An 18,445-nucleotide genomic window follows, 5' to 3' on the forward strand; every position below is an offset into this window, starting at 1 on the left:
TCCTAAGAACATTTACATGGGCATTCCTAGAATATTTTTAACTCTTTCAGTGCTGAACTTCCTAGCATATTCTCATAGGACCTGATTCAGCTGTCATTGCATGCAAGGAACTTTCATGGGCTTCATTACGAGTACTGCATGAAGCGTAGATTTGGAATCATGCCAGAGATGCTGGTGAGTGATTGGATAGTGATGGAAGATACACAGTTTATATAACATGGCTTCTGGTTTCAAACGTGTCCAGTAATTTAGAGTGGATCAAATTGAGAGTGCCTACTTAAGTCAGAAATTGAGGCTCCGAGAATGAATGCTTCTGAATATTTGGGTCTGTATGGCCAAGGACCCCTGTCAAGGGGTTGATGTATTTTCTTTTCCATAATAGTAATAATAATAATAATTAATAAATTATTTTAAATTAACGATTTTGGATTTCAGAGGAAGGAACGCTCTGGACGTAACCAATCGAGGTTCAGATTTCCAGATTTACCATGGACTTCCTGTGTGAACTTGGTCAAGTGACTTAACCCCATAGAAATAGGAAACTCATGCATGGTGAGGTGAAAAGTACTTCCTTTCCCCATTTCTATGGGGTTAAGAGTACTTCCTTTCCCGTTCTTTGGCTTGTCTCTTCAGTCTGTACGCTCTGTGGGGCAGGGTGGGACTCTCAACATCTGTGTGTACAATGATGAGCACAATGATTAGCACAATCTGACTCTAGACGATACTGTAATACAAGTCAATAGAATAACTGAGTCCTCCTAACAATCGGGTTACATGCTGCTTTGCTATTAAATTCATACTCTTTCAGCCCACCACAGTCTAAGAGTTCTCCTTAGGCATCTCTTTTTACTGTAGCATATGGATATTTACGGGTGCATCTCATTTGTTGGCCTTTATAGTTTTGTTCCTCTTGTCCTGAGTACAGTCATTAGGCTGTGTTCTGTAAGTAATAATCTAAATCTACCTGTTGATTCAATATTGAGTTATATTGGTTTCTGCAGGCTTTACTCAATAACCCAGGCTTCTCCACGCCAAATTGCAAGACACTGGCCAGGAAGGGCAACCGCTAAATTGTCTGTGGAATGCACTGGCTCATTATCTCGCAAGCAGCCTTTTCTAGTAGAATTCCTAAGGGAGGGACAGGCCTCACTACAAATATCCGCCAACTTCCTGTTTGGGTGAATCCCTGCTGACTTAGGGAAGTGCAGCGGAGGTAAAAAATCTCTACACTCACCAACTGTTAAAATGCAGCTACTTCTTGGGTGTTATGCAGCAGCCATTTTATACAGCAAGCGTGCATGCTAGCTGATGTTTTTTAAAAGAAGAAATGAAACTCCAAAAGAGATTTTCGTTGTTGTTGAGCAACATGTCCTGATTCGAGGAGGGAAGCAGGATTAATTTGTATTGCTGACTTCTTCCTTTCACTTGGTCTTTCACATGACCAGCCTTCACGTAGCGTGCTGGTGAAGAGAGGAACTTCATTAACACATAACAGCACAGGGCACTCAGCAATTTTTATTCTTAAAGTGATATTTTTTGAAAGTGACTTAAAAATAATAAGCTATGGCATCAGTAATTCTTTAAAAGATTTAGAAAAGTAACCATCCGATGATGCTCAACATGGGTGTATTTGGAGGAAGAAAGCCATAAGCTCCAGTACTAGGGAAGCACATGTATCTCACTGGACCTTCATAGATACTAAGGTCAGAAGGGACCATTATGATCATCTAGTCCAACCTCCTGCACAATGCAGGCCACAGAATCTCACCCACCCACTCCTGCAAAAATCCTCTCACCTATGTCTGAGCTATTGAAGTTCTCAAATCATGGTTTAAAGACTTCAAGGAGCAGAGAATCCTCCAGCAAGTGACCCGTGCCCCATGCTACAGAGGAAGGTGAAAAACCTCCAGGGCCTCTTCCAATCTGCCCTGGAGGAAAATTCCTTCCCGACCCCAAATATGGTGATCAGCTGAACCCTGAGCATGTGGGCAAGATTCACCAGCCTGATACCCAGGAAAGAATTCTCTGTGGTAACTCAGATCCCACCCCATCTAACATCCCATCACAGGCCATTGGGCCTATTTACCATGAATATTTAAAGATCAATTAATTACCAAAATCATGTTATCCCATCATACCATCTCCTCCATAAACTTATCAAATTTAATCTTAAAGCCAGATAGGTCTTTTGCCCCCACTGCTTCCCTTGGAAGGCTGTTCCAAAACTTCACTCCTTTGATGGTTAGAAACCTTCATCTAATTTCAAGTCTAAACTTCCCAATGACCAGTTTATATCCATTTGTTCTTGTGTCCACATTGGTACTGAGCTTAAATAATTCCTCTCCCTCTCCGGTATTTATCCCTCTGATATATTTATAGAGAGCAATCATATCTCCCCTCAACCTTCTTTTGGTTAGGCTAAACAAGCCAAACTCCTTGAGTCTCCTTTCATAAGACAAGTATTCCATTCCTCGGATCATCCTAGTAGCCCTTCTCTGTACCTGTTCCAGTTTGAATTCATCCTTCTTAAACATGGGAGACCAGACCTACACACAGTATTCCAGGAGAGGTCTCACCAGTGCCTTGTATAACGGTACTAAAACCTCCTTATCTTTATTGGAAATACCTCGCCTGATGCATCCCAAGACCGCATTAGCTTTTTTCACAGCCATATCACATTGGTGGCTCATAGCCATCCTATGATCAAACAATACTCCAAGGTCCTTCTCCTCCTCTGTTACTTCTAATTGATGCGACCCCAGCTTATAACTAAAATTCTTGTTATTAATCCCTAAATGCATAACCTTACACTTCTCACTATTAAATTTCATCCTATTACTATTACTCCACTTTACAAGGTCATCCAGATCCTCCTGTATGATATCCCGGTCCTTCTCTAAATTGGCAGTACCTCCCAGCTTTGTATCATCCGCAAACTTTATTAGCATACTCCTACTTTTTGTGCCAAGGTCAGTAATAAAAAGATTAAATAAGATTTTTCCCAAAACTGATCCCTGAGGAACTCCACTGGTAACCTCCCTCCAGCCTGACAGTTCACCTTTCAGTATGACCCACAGTAGTCTCCCTGTTAACCAATTCCTTATCCACCTTTCAATTTTCATATTGATCCCCATCTTTTCCAGTTTAACTAATAATTCCCCATGTGGCACGGTATCAAACGCCTTACTGAAATCTAGGTAAATTAGATCCACTGCGTTTCCTTTGTCTAAAAAATCTGTTACTTTCTCAGAGAAGGAGATCAGGTTGGTTTGGCACGATCTACCTTTTGTAAAACCATGTTGTATTTTGTCCCATTTACCATTGACGTCAATGTCCTTAACTACTTTCTCCTTCAGAATTTTTTCCAAGATCTTGCATACTACAGATGTCAAACTAACAGGCCTGTAGTTACCCGGATCACTTTTTTTCCCTTTCTTAAAAATAGGAACTATGTTAGCAATTCTCCAATCATATGGTACAACCCCTGAGTTTACAGATTCATTAAAAATTCTTGCTAATGGGCTTGCAATTTCGTGTACCAATTCCTTTAATATTCTTGGATGAAGATTATCTGGGCCCCACAATTCAGTCCCATTAAGCTGTTTGAGTTTCGCTTCTACCTCAGATATGGTAATATCTACCTCCATATCCTCATTCCCATTTGTTATGCTACCATTATCCCTAAGATCCTCTTTAGCCTCATTAAAGACTGAGGCAAAGTATTTGTTTAGATATTGAGCCATGCCTAGATTATCCTTGACCTCCACTCCATCCTCAGTGTTTAGCGGTCCCACTTCTTCTGTCTTTGTTTTCTTCTTTTATTTATATGGCTATGGAACTTTTTACTATTGGTTTTAATTCCCTTTGCAAGGTCCAACTCTACTTGACTTTTAGCCTGTCTCACTTTATCCCTACATGTTCTGACCTCAATAAGGCAGCTTTCCTTGCTGATCCCTCCCATCTTCCACTCCCTGTATGCTTTCTGCTTTTTCTTAATCACCTCTCTGAGATGCTTGCTCATCCAGCTTGGTCTACAACTCCTGCCTATGAATTTTTTCCCCTTTTTTTGGGATGCAGGCTTCTGACAGCTTCTGCAGCGTCTATTTAAAGTAATACCAGGCCTCCTCTGCCTTTAGATCCATAAGTTCTTCAGTCCAATCCACTTCCCTAACTAATTTCCTTAATTTTTGAAAGTCAGCCCTTTTGAAATCAAAAACCCTAGTTGCAGATTTATTTTTGTTAATCCTTCCGTTCAGTTTGAACTGAATTAGCTCATGATCACTTGAACCAAGATTGTCCCCTACAACCATTTCTTCTATGAGGTCCTCACGACTCACCAAAACCAAATCTAAAATGGCATCCCCTCTAGTCTGTTCAGCAACTGCTTGATGAAGGAATCCATCAGCTATCGCATCTAGGAAAATCTGAGCCCTATTATTATTACTAGCACTCGTCCTCCAGTCTATATCTAGGAAGTTAAAGTCTCCCATGATCACGCAGTTTCCATTAGTATTTACTTCATTAAAAATATTAAAAAGGGCTCTATCCATATCCAAATTAGATCCCGGCGGTCTATAGCACACCCCAAGCACTATCCCAGGGGAGGCTCTAATAGTTTTCTTCCCCAATGTAATTTTTGCCCAGACGGACTCTGTCTTATCCATTCCATCGCTTCTTATTTCTTTACATTCTACCTCATCATTGATAGACAATGCTACTCCATCACCTTTACCTTTATTTTGGTCTTTCCTAGACAGCACATACCCCTCAATACCTGTAGTCCAGTCATGACGACTATTCCACCATGTTTCTGTTCTCCCTAGAATATCTGGTTTCACTTCCTGCACCAGTAGCTCTAGTTCCTCCATTTTGTTACCTAGGCTCCTCGCATTGGTGTACAAACATCTTAATTTTTGCTGTTTGGCCTCACTCATGTTCTGTACCCTATTAGGCATGGTCATTCTACAGCCAGTGTAACCTATTAGACTGTTATCCACACTGCCCTTCCTCCTAATGTAGATTCTCCTACCCACGGCTGTATCCTTTCTTACTTCATTTTCTTCCCTCTCAATGCTAAAATCCGGCGTGGAGATTACCCGGACATCTCCCAACCATCTCCCCTAAATTTCTAGTTTAAAGCTCTCTTAATCAGCTGTGCCAGCCTCCATCCTAGAAGTCTATTTCCTTCCCTACTCAGATGAAGTGCATCCCGAGAGAACTGTCCTCTGTCCATGAATGCCTCCCAGTGGCCATACATCCCAAAGCCCTCCTTATAGCACCACTGCCTAAGCCATCTGTTGATAGTCATAATCTTGTCACACCTTTGTTGCCCTTCTCTAGGAACAGGCAGAATCCCACTAAAGATCACCTGAGCCTCGATTTCCTTTAGCGTCTTTCCCAGCCTAGCATAGTCTTCCTTAATACTTTCCAGCGAGAATCTAGCCGTATCATTTGTTCCCACATGAAGGATAATTAGGGGATTCTTTCCCGCTCCCTTTAGGATCCTTTTCAACCTCAGGTCTACATCCCGTATCGTAGCACCTGGAAGACAGCATACCCTTCTATTCTCTGGATCAGCTCTGATTACAGGCCTGTCTATTCTTCTCAGTAAAGAGTCCCCGATCACATAGACCTGCCTTTTCCTGGTGACGGTGCTATTCTCCAGTCTATCCCCTGTTCCCTCTGGCTGCAAGTTCTTTCCATTCCTATTCTCCCTTGTAATCCCCTTCAGCCCATCCTGTATCCTCTTGGGGCTCATATCATGACTCTTCCCCTTTTCCTATAGGACTAGCCGCTCTTCTCATGTTCCAGAGCACATGGCTGCTCTTAGAATAGCAAGAAAAATGCACATACAGGAAAACTAATAAAGAATCAAATGTAATTAGATTTCATCCTGCAATATAAATAAGGCCAGAACCATAAATAAAACAGGAAACAATTCTGGAGCCTACAATGTCCAATGATTCAGAATGGGAAGGAGCTTCAACTGAAAATGGAGCATGTTGGAATGAGCACAATGGGACAATGTCCCTTTAAAGTGAAGGGTTTTGGTCACCATTTAGGACGGAACCTGCCACCTGGAGTGGTGGGGAATAAGCTAGAGTTAGTCCAGCATCCACCATAACAAACTAATGGCGCTCTGACTGAGCAGGAGGAATATAGTGAGGCTGGCAGTGATAACTAGAACAGATACCATTGCAGATATTGGGGCTTGTGGAACAGGAGCTGCCACTGAATGACAGTAACACTGATTCTATAGGTTTCCGAGTAGAAGCCGTGTTAGTCTGCATCCGCAAAAAGAAAAGGAGGACTTGTGGCACCTTAGAGACTAACCAATTTATTTGAGCATAAGCTTTTGTGAGCTCCAGCTCACTTCATCAGATGCATGCAGTGGAAAATACAGTGGGGAGATTTATATACACATTATTTATATGCAAATTGGTGAGGATTTTTATCAAGCCTTCCTCAGGAAAGGGGATGTAGGACTTTGGGGGATATTTTGGGGGGAAGACATCTCCAAGTGGGCTCTTTCCCTGTTCTTTGTTTAACACGCTTGATGGCGGCAACATAGGGTTCAAGGACAAGGCAAAGTTTGTACCTTGACAAGTTTTTAACCTAAGCTGGTAAGAATAAGCGTAGGGGGTCTTTCATGCAGGTCCCCAGCTCTGTACCCTAGAGTTCAGAGTGGGGAAGGAAACTTGACATGGTTATACAAATCTCCCCACTGTATTTTCCACTGAATGCATCTGATGAAGTGAGCTGTAGCTCATGAAAACTTATGCTCAAATAAATGTGTTAGTCTCTAAAGTGCCACAAGCACTCCTTTTCTTTTTACCAATTCTGCAACCTTCTTGATAGCTTTGCTTCTGCCCTAAAAGTGTGTCAAGTGATTCACTGGGAGGGCGGACTTAGACTAGGACTCAAGAGGTGGGTTCAGCTCCAGGCTCTTCCGCAGCCTTCCTGTGTGACCTTGGATATTACTTATTTATTGTATGATTGTAGCACCTAAGAACTCCAGTTGTGGACCAGGACCCCATCATGCTACGCACTGTACAAACACAAAACAAAAAGACAGGCCCTGCCACAATGGCCTTACAATCTAGGTCTAAGCCAAGAGACAAAAGGTAGATACAGACGTACCAACAGGAGAGTAAAAGGAAACAAAGAGACAGTGTTGGTCAGCATGAATGGCAGTGATCTTAGCACACCAGCTATCTACATGGGGCTAACAGTTCCCTGCTTCTCAGGGCTGTTGTGAGGATAACTTCACTAATGTTTCTAAGGCTCTCAAATTCTGTGATGATGGGGGCCATATCAGTAACGAAATGACTTTGCTTTTAAGGAACTCTAGGGTTCCAAAACTGTATCTTGAATTATTATGGAATAATTTATTCTGTTACAATAGTGGGAGAACACTAGAGGGAGAACACTAGAGGTCTTGGGTGAAATCCTGGCTCTGTTGAAGTCAATGGGAGACAAATGCCACTGATTTCAGCAGAGCCAGGATTTCATCCTTTATCTACAGAAATAGTCCTCAGCTGCAGGACCTCCCTCAGCAAGACAACCACAGCTAAAAGCTTTTAAAAATAGAGCACACAGGCATGACGTTTTTTGGATATGAGACAGTTTTGTCAGCCTTTGTATTCCTGAATGAGAGGTAACGTGCCTTGTAACCTATTCAAAAATGTTCTGGACCTGCTTATTCACACAGAGTGGAACAATGCAAATGATGTCTAGTCTGCAAAACATTTCTCTTAAAAATGACTGATGAGGCCATGTAAACCCATCACACATATTCCCTTTTGCAAATGTAAATACAAATCATAGAATCATAGAATCATAGAATATCAGGGTTGGAAGGGACCCCAGAAGGTCATCTAGTCCAACCCCCTGCTCGAAGCAGGACCAATTCCCAGTTAAATCATCCCAGCCAGGGCTTTGTCAAGCCTGACCTTAAAAACCTCTAAGGAAGGAGATTCTACCACCTCCCTAGGTAACACATTCCAGTGTTTCACCACCCTCTTAGTGAAAAAGTTTTTCCTAATATCCAATCTAAACCTCCCCCACTGCAACTTGAGACCATTACTCCTCGTTCTGTCATCTGCTACCATTGAGAACAGTCTAGAGCCATCCTCTTTGGAACCTCCTTTCAGGTAGTTGAAAGCAGCTATCAAATCCCCCCTCATTCTTCTCTTCTGCAGGCTAAACAATCCCAGCTCCCTCAGCCTCTCCTCATAAGTTATGTGTTCTAGACCCCTAATCATTTTTGTTGCCCTTCGCTGGACTCTCTCCAATTTATCCACATCCTTCTTGTAAATCCTGTAAATACCCGACTGATTTCCATATCTAGCCTAACGCAAGAACTCCATGGATCAGCTAGGTAAGCAAAGCACTACAATTGCATTGCTAAAGAATCAAGTATGTCTATAAATACAGCACGGCATGGGGATAATTGTTGCAATTTATTTTATGTTCGCAACACAGTAAAATATGAAGAAAGGAAGGCACACCAACAAAAAATGGAGCAACTCTGTGATGGAATTGGACACGTACTTGTATGCTGAATGCCTAAACAAAATTTAATTAATATATTTTATTTAAAAAATACAAAGAAATAGCAAAACGAATTGAACTGAAGCACATCAAAAGCCAATTTGTTACTGTCAACCTAATTCTGCGTGGAACAGAATGAAACAAGGGGTCTTGCTGTTGTTGTTTCTGCTGTTTAACACCATATTCTTTGTTTCTGTGTTTCAAAGACATGATGGATCAAGAGATCACACAAGGTTCATGGACTTAGGACACACCACTATAGATTTGTTTGGTGAGGGCAGGCAATATTTCTCTGGACAGATGCAGAATTTTCTCTGGCAGTGTAGTCTGGCTGGGTCAGATGGTACAAACAGTCTCTGGGGCACATGAAGACATTGGTTTCTTTTTGTGCTACTGTATCTGCGTCTGTCTATGGCTATGGTGCTGTTTAATGTCCATCACTGTAGTAGACCAGAATCTGTGCTGCATCTCGCAGGAGTCACACAGCATAGACATAGCTACTGTTTCATGCCTCCATAATTCTAACTGCTCCAGAGGTTGGTATGGTCCCTGTCATAATTTAGAGCAACCCCAGAGTTGCTCTAATTTATACCAGACTAACCATAACATATAAACTAATCTGGCCATTCCCTGCTCCTTCCCGTATGGTGACCACTCCCACTCCTTGTCTTACCTGCAGTATATCCCTATACCAGGGGCTATAGAGGAACATGGCATAAAACTGTGCACCTTTGCCCTACATTGCCCCTGTCTTGGGGGAAAATTTCTAGGGGCCAGAGTGGGGCTGAATCTGGCCCAGTATCTAGCCCAGTCATTCCCTGACTGGGAGATAGGTAGTTATAGTAATTCCGAATTAGAAAGTAATAGATGGCAAAAATGAAACCAGGGTCTTAATTCTTGTGTACCTAAAACTCCCAGTGAAGTGAAAAGCTTTTGTGGAATGCTTCGTTAAATCCCAAGTGTGTCTGTCAACAGAAAAAACTGCATCCTGAATTAGATAACTGTGTGGTAATCTGTTCAACTGCACCACTTACATATATCTAAAAGATGATCTTATCTGTACGTAATCTGAGCCTCTGGGCATTCCTCACCTAAGCAATATTCAATAAAACCTTTAATACACGTTGAGAGCAATCTTGTCGCAACATCTTCCAAACATGTATATCGTTCAGTATCTATGATGGGTAAAATGCCTTGCAATCTCCATCTTCAGCCTTGGGCATCCTATTCAGAAACTTCATGGACCTGCTTATTCACACAGAGACAATGCAAACAGTGGCTGAGTTTGTAACACTGGACAACTCTGAGTTTGTGGGGAGCAGAATTGTGTGGGGTATGTGCATTCACCACTGAGCTATGGAAAATGCACCTTTCCTTGCATTTGTAAAGGGGAATGTTGCTTAACAAGTCTGAAAGAATTCCCAAGGAGGAGTAACGTCAAGGAACAAATCGGCAGTTGGACATACAAACCAAAGAGGCAGTATCAACTAGTGCAGTGGTTTTCAACCTCTGATCCCTGGGAGTCTGCAGACTATGTCTAAGATTTCCAAAGGGGTCCACACCTCCATTGGAAATCTTTTAGGGGTCCGCAAATGAAAAGAAGGTTGAAAACCACTGGTCTACTGCTTAGAGGAAGGGAAAGGGACAGTGAGCCAGGACTTCTGGGTACTATTCCCAACTCAGTGTGTGTGACGCTGAATAAATTACATTACCTCTCTGTATTTCTGTTGCCACATTTGTAAAATAATAGTAGCTCAAAAAGGTACTGTGAACTCAGACATTCTTTGTAAAGATGTCTAAGGCCCTTTGTAAAGAACAGGTGCTATGTGAATTCACATGATTATAAGCACTGGTGACTTTATTATAAATTAAAAAAGAGAGAAGCCCCCGCCCTACCTATTAGTTCAGCATAGAATCCTAGAATTGTAGGACTGGAAGAGACCTCGAGAGGTCAGCTAGTCCAGTCCCCTGCACTCATTGCAGAACTAAGTATTATCTAAACCAGTGATCCCCAAACTTTTTACCTCATGGCTCCAGAAGGGGGGGTATGCGGATATGGGTCAGGGGGCTAAGGCTGGGGCCACAGCTAGAGATGGGAGTGGACCCTTGGTCAGGGGCTGAGGCCTGCAGCCATGGCCAGGTGCAGAACCGGCAGCCAGGATGCCAGGCGCGGGGCCAGCAGCCGGGTCCAGAGTCAGGAGTGGAGCTGGGCAGCACTCCCTCCCCGCTCCCTGTGGGGGCTGGTCCAGGCCCCAGCCCCGCCCCTGAATGTTACTTCACACCCCTCAGATTGAAGACCTCTTTTCTCGACCAGCCCTGACAGGTGTTTGTCTAATCAGCTCTTAAAAATCTCCAATGATGGCGATTCCACACCCTTGCTGCAATTTCAGCCCATTGCTTCTTGTCCTAGCCTCAGAGGTCAACAAGAACCATTTTTCTCCCTCCTCCTTGTAACAATGTTTTATGTGCTTGAAAACTGTTATCATGTCCCCTCTCAGTCTTCTCTTCTCCAGACTAAACAAACCCAGTGTTTTCATTTTTCCCTTATAAGTCTAGACCTTTAATCATTTGTGTTGTTCTTCTCTGGGCTTTCTACAGTTTGTCCCCATCTTTCCTGAAATGTGGTATCCAGAACTGGACACAATACTCCAGATGAGGCTTAATCAGCACAGAGTGGAGCAGAAGAATTACTTCTTGTGGAACTGCAGCCAATGGGAGCTTCGGGGGAGGTACCCGCAGGTGAAGGCAGCACGCAGAGCCCTCTGCCCCCGCCTCCCCCAGGGGGCCGCAGGGATGTGGTGCCGGCCGCTTCCAGGAGCAAAGTGGGGTCAGGGCAGGCAGGGAGCCTGCCCTGGCCCCACTGTGTGCTACTGCCACCCTGGAGCTGCTCCAGGTAAGCGGCATTGGGTTGGAGCCGGCACCCTGAACCCCTCCTGGACCCCAATTCCCTGCCCTGAGCTCCCTGCCTGCACCCCAAACCCCTGCCACACCCCGCACCCCTCCTGCACCCCAATCCCCTGCCCTGAGCCTCCTCCCTGCACCCCTGCCCTGAATCCCTTCCCACACTCCACACCCCCTCCTGCTCCCCAACCCCCTTCTCTGAGCCCCCTTGTACACCCTGCACCCCTCCTCTGCTCCAACCCCTTGCCCTGAGCCCCTTTCTGCACACCGCACACCCTGCACTCCCTCCCACACCCCAACACCCTGCCCCAGCCCTACATTCATGGCCCTGCATGCAATTTCCCCATCCAGATGTGGCCCTCGGGCCAAAATGTTTGCCCACCCCTCTTATAGGTGCTATGATAATACAAATAATAAATAATAATTTTTACTGGTATAACTTGAGAGCAAAATTTGATTTAGCCCTAGAATCTTAAAAGGAACATAACAGATTTTTTGCAATTGAAGCAAACTATGCTATAGAATGGAACTGTAATGTAACAAAAGAAAACTTTGTCACTTAGCCCTGGTTTATCCCAGTTGTTAAGAGCTCCTTATGAAATTGTTGCCACCACGGGGAGCTTATTGTAAAGAAGGACTTTGGAACAGCTACTTGCGTTTAGCATTTCCACATTGCAGCTAATGCCAAAATCTTGCAAAGTTAAACAACACAGGAAAGTTTCACACCTTTGAATTGCAAAACAGGCGCTGTTCTGTAAATATAACTGATAGAAGCACAGTGTCGGGTACTTTGGGATAAATGAAATCATCATTTCTACCTCCTGGGCTGCCTGTAGGAGACAGGAGCACCTGTCTGCATACTGAGGAGATACACATTCGATTATGGTGGGGGGAAGCAAAGTGAGAAAGACAATGCACTGAAATGCAGGTAACCAGCTGTTTAGGATCTGCTCCGGTCTGCTGCAAAATGCTATGTAGTTGTGGCTGCCTGGAGCCATTGTGTAGGTAGGCCATTAGGGGGCATTAGAGGAAAAGGTAAAAAGACTAGTATAGTACACAAATAAAGATCACTCAGTTGCTCCTTCCTCTGGTGTCCTGAGTCTGTGTACATTCGACAGTCTGGCCTGCTCCAGAGCTCCCACCAGGGAGTTTGTCTCTGGCATGAAGCTCCGGTTGTTAGAATTAATTCTAATTAAGGGCCTAAAAACAGCACAGAAGGTGGACCGCGAACAGAACTCCCCAAGTTTTCACTCTCTTGTTCCGAGTCAAAATAAAGCACCATGACTGGCCCCCAGCTGAATCAGGTATATTGACACCATGTTCAACTGTAATAAGTGTCGTTTCTTCCCTCAATCTCCCCGCACTCCCTATCCCCAAAAAGTCTCATTCTGGGTCATATCTAGACACTGATGACTATGACTCAGCATTTCTTCCCACAAAGCCCCACCGTGCTGTCCTGCTCAATCTGTGTGATCTCCATTCCTTGAAAGCCTCCCCACCAGGGATTAAAATAAAGGGAGGCAGGGGAGAATGCAGCCCTGCTGTTAAAAGCAGGACTCCCCTTTCTCCTTGGCTGGTGATGCTAAAAGTATAAAGCAAAAAGAAAAGGAGGACTTGTGGCACCTTAGAGACTAACCAATTTATTTGAGCAGAGCTTTCGTGAGCTACAGCTCACTTCATCGGATGCATACTGTGGAAACTGCAGAAGACATTATATACACAGAGACCATGAAACAATACCTCCTCCCACCCCACTCTCCTGCTGGTAATAGCTTATCTAAAGTGATCATCAAGTTGGGCCATTTCCAGCACAAATCCAGGTTTTCTCACTCCCCCACCCCCCTCCAAAAACCACACACACAAATTTACTCTCCTGCTGGTAATAGCTTATCTAAAGTGACCACTCTCCTCACAATGTGTATGAAAATCAAGGTGGGCCATTTCCAGCACAAATACAGGTTTTCTCACCCCACCCCCCACCCCCTTTTTTCAAAAAACACACACACACAAAAACTCACTCTCCTGCTGGTAATTATCCAAAGCGACCACTCTCCCTATAATGTGCATGATAATCAAGGTGGGCCATTTCCAGCACAAATCCAGGTTTTCTCACCCCCCCACCCCCATACACACACAAACTCACTCTCCTGCTGGTAATAGCTCATCCAAAGTGACCACTCTCCCTACAATGTGCATGATAATCAAGGTGGGCCATTTCCAGCACAAATCCAGGTTTTCTCACCCCCCCCCCACACACACACACACACAAACTCACTCTCCTCCTTACTCTGAAAAGTATAAAGAACGCTTTCCCCACTCCCTGGCTTGGATGAGCTTCCCACAGCTCCTTGTCCTCTATGGCTGTTGTTATGAGAGCACCCCCTTTGCAGTCTCCTTTAACCACTGCTCCTCCCAGCTTAAAACGGATATCCAGGGCCACATTTCCAAACCAGATAGATGTACAGTTGTGTTTACAACTACCGCGAAAAAGGGAAAAAGGAAAAAAGGCTTTAAAATGTTCACTTTCCCCCGCTGCTCCTGTGCTGCAGGGCTTTTGTGGCTTGCTCTTTTCTCACCCTGACTCGGCTATTAAGCAAAATAAAATTGACTTCTCTTCTGTTTCTCTGATTGCAGCTTGGAAAAAATGGTACTTGTTTTAGGAGTGAATAGAGTCTGCTGCACACTGGTGATAATTTCTTTCATTGTCCTGACTCCTGGTAGAATTAGAGAAATGTAGAGCTGGCAGGGACCTCAAATCCAGCCTCCTGCTTTGAGGCAGGACCAAGTAAACCTAGACCTTCCCTGACAGGTCTTTGTCTAACCTGTTCTTAAAAACCCCCAATGGTGGGGATTCCACAACCTCCCTTGGAAGCCCATTCCAGTATTTAACTACCTTTCTAGTTACAAAGTTTTTTCCAACTATCTAACCTAAATCTCCCTTGCTGGAGATTAAGCAGATTACTTCTTGTCCTAACTTTAGTGAACATGGAGAACAATTGATTACCGTGCTGCTTGTAACAGCTTTCCTGCAGCTTGTGTGTGTGTTTTTTCTTCTCTTGGGAAGAAAGTGTCATTAATTATTAATTTATTCATATCATTGTTTAATTAATTTGATTTAATTAATTTATTTATTAGTTTGCTTCATTTTGGCAATGGGGCATGAATGAATAAAAACTAGCTAACCTCCTCCACCCACCCCCAAGATAAATAAGAGCTGATAGGAACACATTGGCAATAGTTTTCTAACCAGCAAAGTACAAACTGGTTTAATCTAGTTTAATTACTATCCAATTGGTAAAGTCATAGGTGGTAAATCAACAAAAGGCTCATTCTTAATAAGGAAAAGCCATGGGAGTCTATATTATGAAATGGGGATGTTATAAAATGCAATTCAAGAGAGAAATATATACATAAAGCGGGGATTAGACTGGGCTGAAGACAGATACAAACTCAAGCTAAAAGGCTCTGCTCCAAAACTTCTGTCTTATGCTTTCATCAGGCCAGGGACTTGCTGTGATATTGCAAAAAACTTGATTTATGTTAAAGTAGCCTTTTTAAAATTAGTTTGGCACCACTGTGTGGCAGACCTGGGCACTGCTGCTGCATGAAAAATTCTACAATCTTGATCTAATGTTGTGGTTAAAATAATGTCAGCTTTGCTAGATGCCCTCTTGGTGAGCAAATAACGTTCAAAGATTTGAGTGTGAATCAATACTCTTCCCATTCTGGCTTGTCACAAATACATCTGGGATTTTTTGCCTTGTAAATGAAACAATCAGCTAATCAGCCCTGGTTTATATAATTACTCTTCCAACTAAGACTAATTATTACCTTTTATAATGTTGTTTCCCTTAAGTAGCTAGGAAAAGTGTGGCCAGTAACCGGTGCTTGGATTATATAAACAACCAGTAGTGCGGCCATACAGAGCAATACTCATCGGGAATAAGCATATTGGTAGAAAAGAACCAACAACCTAGAGGATATTAAATAAACACCTGCGCTCCCCCCATGCTACTGCCTTGAATTCACATTTCACTTTCTGTTACAGGAAAGGATTTTGATTCTGATTGACTTTTTTGTAGTTATTAATAATTTAATCCAGCTGTTTGTACCTGAAACTGAATGTTTATGATTTAAGCACTGCAGAAGTCACACCAGAGCTGAATATGACCCATGAAATACAGATAACCGTGAAACTTTGCTGCAGGATGTCAGATGATTTCAGAAAAGTTCCTACCTTTAATCATACACTTTTCTTTAGTGTCTAATTTTTTTTATGATAAAGGGCATAGTTATTTGTTCAATTTATTTTGGCTTTAGCAGCAACATTAGTGAGATTTAAAAGAAACCAGTAAATATGTGTAACTCTTATTTATAACCCTGATTAGTGTCCTGTGGGAACAGTCCAAATAATAATAGGAATCACAGTTGTATTTGTCTTTGTGTTTTATACAGCACCCAGTTCATTGTCAACATTAAACAAATAACATTTAATGATAATAACAACTAGGGACTATACAATATCATAGGTTATCTTTAACCTAATATTTTCTCAGCAATAACTCTATGTACATGCTATTCATCTGCCTAACTTCTCTCATTTTTGTAGCAAAGGGCTTCCAGTTCCAGCAACTATTTATCAGGGTTGACCACCTCACTTCACAATACTGTCAATCTGAACTATTACAACAATAGATAATGAATAAAACAAAATCACACAAACCAGTATTAACTGGAGAGGTGGAACTTTTGGTAAGAGGTTTCAATTATATAGTGCTTGTCCACCTGTAGAGTGCCATGGCACATCACAAAGATGGGTAAATACCTCATTTGGGTGCTTTAGGTCCACATTTTCAAAAGCAGACTGCAGTTTTGGTGGCCTGCATTTCTGAGTGCCTGGGGCCAGATTGGCCAAGGTGCTGAGCACCCTCAGCTGAGTTTGAAATTCAGACAGGCTTTTCTGAGACAGTCTCCCTGTCCACAGTCCTGAATCTTCCCACAGTAGTCTGTGCTTTCATGCTAATCCACATTCTGCTTGTGCTTGGATTCAGCTTTAACGTTAATATTGTCCTGTTTTTGTTTTTCCATTCAGCCGCAAATCTATCAGACCCTGCAGTAGTACAAACATCCATGCTATCAGATTCCATTGCAGAACTCGGCATGAAAGACTTTTTCTTAGGTGAGGTACTACTGCTGTGCCTTCATCCATCCACTCTCATCGCACAGCCAAAAACTCTTCTTTCTGATGGGCTCGAATCTGAATAAAGACTATCATTTCGTCTAACTACTATATGGCTCTCATTACTCTCCCCAAATCTCACCTGACTGGAAAAACCATTATAATTTTTGTCCTAAACAATTGCCATCAGTGGACCTTCAGCATCTGTAAGACATTTCTCTGTAAAGAGGGCTTTATTTAATTTCCTCTCCTAACATAAACATTTCCATAAATGCAAAGAGAACATAAGAATGGCAATATGGGGTCAGACCAAGGGTCCATGGAGCCCAGTATCCTGTCTTCTGACAGTAGCCAATGCCAGGTGCCCCAGAGAGAATGAACAGAACAGGTAATTATCAAGTGATCCATCCCCTATTGCCCATTCCCAGCTTCTGGCAAACAGAGGCTAGGGACACTATCCCTGCCCATACTGGGTAATATCCATTGATGGACCTATCCCCCATGAATTTATCTAGTTCTTTTTTGAACTCTGTTATAGTCTTGGCCTTCACAACATCCTCTGGCAAGGAGTTCCACAGGTTGACTGTGCGTTGTGTGAAAAAATACTTCCTTTTGTTTGTTTTAAACCTGCTGCCTATTAATTTCATTTGGTCGCCCCCTAGTTTTTATGTTAAGTGAAGGAGTAAATAACACTTCCTTTTTTACTTTCTCCATACCAGTCATGGTTTTATAGACCTCTGTCATATCCCCCCTTAGTCATCTCTTTTCCAAGCTGAAAGTCCCAGTCTTATTAATCTCTCCTCATATGGCAGCCATTCCATACCCTAATCATTTTTGTTGCCCTTTTCTGAACCTTTTCCAATTCCAATATATCTTTTTTGAGACGTGACAAGAACTGAACAAAGTATTCAAGGTGTGGGCGTACCATGGATTTATATAGAGGCAATATGATATTTTCTGTCCTATTATCTGTCCCTTTCTTAATGATGAGGGGGTTTTGCCACTAGGGCATGGGTTTGATTTTTCAAAGGCTTCTTCTTTCTCTCAAGTCCCAAACTGCTTTAAATTCAAAAGTGCTAAGGAGAAGGTTTAACTTTAATAATAAATAGATGTTTTTGTACCTCCTCCACTGTGAATTTAAAATTTTAATAGATATTAAATACAACAGAGTTTCTCTTTGAGCTTTTTGTTTGCAACATACATTTTCCAGCTCTGTTTAAATGGTAATGATGTTAATGCCCTACTACTCTGAGCAGCTTCAGTCTTCATCAGCACTTGAGGGATCCTTGAATTCAAACTGAGAAAGATGAGGCTGCAAAGACCCCAGGCCTCTCATAAAAGAATATTGTGAGTCAGGGCAGTTTGGCTTCCAAGGCCATTTCTACAATGCTTTGATTGCTGCACCATCTTGCAAACATTCCTCCAATAGATGTACAGGAAAACTTGATGCCAGCTAAGAGTGCCAGTCCCATGGGCATTAGCTGTTTCATCTGAGTGGTCAGATACTAACAAAGCATTGTAGTAAGGTTGGACTTCTCTTCCAGATTAATAGATGCAGTCATTCTGAGAGAAGAGCACGTCCAGACAGACCTTGAAGATGGAGAAGAAAAGTTTTGTGATCAGGATGAGATTTCTGAAGATAAGGTTCCTCTGGTAGAGAACAGGGGTCCCTAAAGGTAGAAAATAAATATTTTTGGTAGGTAAATGGGGAAGATCAATTCCCAAAATTTTCTTTGTAACTTTAAAGCAGGTGTAATTCCCTGAAGCATACTTAAAATGTGTTGCTAGAAAACTGCACAGCAATGGAAACTT

This window comes from Lepidochelys olivacea (genome assembly GCF_965140295.1).
Source record: "Lepidochelys olivacea isolate rLepOli2 genome assembly, chromosome: 7".
NCBI lineage: Eukaryota > Metazoa > Chordata > Testudines > Cheloniidae > Lepidochelys > Lepidochelys olivacea.